Raw genomic sequence first — 2159 nt, forward strand, 5'->3', positions numbered from 1 at the left:
AATAATTAAAATATATTTTTAATAAAGGGTTTAAATTAGGGTTATTAGGTTTTTTACCTTGGAAGGGGGGGTATAATTTTTTAAATATAATATAAATACCCGTAAAAGAATAATTTAATAGGAAAGAGGAGTTACGTGTAACGAACCTCTTTACAGAACCTCTGAAAGGGATACTGGTTAAAGGTAACTTTTAATAATTAATTCGGTGTAGTTAAATAGTGTACAATAAAATATCTTAATATAAACACTAGCTACCGTAAGTATAAACTTAAATTATATACTACGGAACTATCTATCTATACTAGCTAGTTCCTCCGTATATATAGACCTTAGGGCCGTAAGGTACTCGCCCTACTATAGGCCCGATTACTCCTAATATATTATATCCTATATTATACTCGTCGTACTATACCTTTAATTACTTTTAATATATTATATTTATATTATACTCGTCGTACTATACCTTTAATTATCTTTAGTATTTTATATTTTATAAATTACTCGTAAGCTTTAGCGCTATAATACTTTTATTTAACCCTAATCGGTTTATTCCTTAACTTTTTAAATAATTAATTAAAGGCGACTTACGCTTTATATATAACGCGACTTACCGTTAAATTAATTATAATATAATACTCTTTTTTTTAAGTTAACGCCCCGGTAATTATATTTTTAAAATAATTACCGATCCCTTTTTTTTCCGTATTTCTATTATAAATTCCTTTCCTTTTTTATTTTAATTATTATATTTAATTATATAAGGAAATCGATTTATATAAATATTAATTATTATTATAATTAAATATATTTTTTTAAAAAATTTAATTTTATTATACTTAAATATATTTATTATAAAAAAAATAATTTTTAATATATAGTTTCTTTTCGATACGACCGGTACTTTCCGTATATTAATTTAAATCGTTTTTATTATAATATTTATAGCGTAAATCGTAAGTTTTTTTTTTAACCTTCCCTTTCCTTTTTTAATTATCCCTATAGTCCGTCCTTTAATTAAAGAGAAAGAACGTTTAAATACCGAAAAGTAGGTTATTTTAAATAAACTTTTTTGTTTCGAAATATAATCGCGTATTTTTAAGGCTTAAGCCTTTACTACTTTCCGTCGCGAATCTCGGCTCTTTAAGGAGGAAGAAAGAGAGTTTTCCGCGCGGTTTACTACCCTATATAGTTCGCCGGCGGCGGACGCTTCCGCTATTCCTTCCGATCTTTCCTTTTTAAATCCTTCTTTAAGCTTTAACTAACTGCTTAACTTTTCTTTAGACCCGGGCATAGCCGATCCTTCCTTCCTAATCTCTTAAAATACCGCCGCTAATATACTTTTTATTTTCTAAAGTAATTAAAATATATAATATTATTTATATTTAATCCCTTTTATACTTTTTAATTTTATAATATAATATATAATATATTAATTATTACGTTAAAAATATAAATTCGATTCCTATTAAAATTCTTTAATCTCTATATTATTATTATTTAATAGTAATTTAAAAACTTATTTTTTTTATTTAGGTTTTAATCGGTTTAAATATTATTAATAAAATTTTTTTTATTTATTTAAATAATTAAAATATATTTATAATTCCTATAAATTTTTTATAGCCGGATATTTTAATTAATTAATTAAATATTTTAATTAATTTTTATTAAATTATAAATTTAATATTTTTTTTATATTATATTTTTTTTTTATTTTCCGTTATTACTTATATATTAACTTTATTTATTAATAATATAGATTTTAAAAGTAAAATATAAAAAATATATAATTATAAATATATTATATTAAGTAATTTTAATTCGAATATCGTTTTTAAGATTTTTTTTTTAATTTTAAATAGATTTACTTTCCTATAGTCTAGCTTTTTATTAAGTTTTTTAATACGTAAATTACGTATAAAAAGGAATATTATATTCCCTCCTTTAAAATAAAGTTTTTCGAGTTTTTTAATATTATAATATTTTTATATTTTTTCCTTTATAAACTTTAATTTTTATTTAAATTTATTATAAAATATATATAATTTATTTATTTTAACTTTAATTTTAAATATTTTAATATTAGGTCTTTACTATAAGTTTACTTTATATTTAAAGTTTATAAAAATAATATAATTTTAATTATTTTAATTAATAAT

This window comes from Podospora anserina, chromosome 6 (assembly GCF_000226545.1).
Source record: "Podospora anserina S mat+ genomic DNA chromosome 6, supercontig 3".
NCBI lineage: Eukaryota > Fungi > Ascomycota > Sordariomycetes > Sordariales > Podosporaceae > Podospora > Podospora anserina.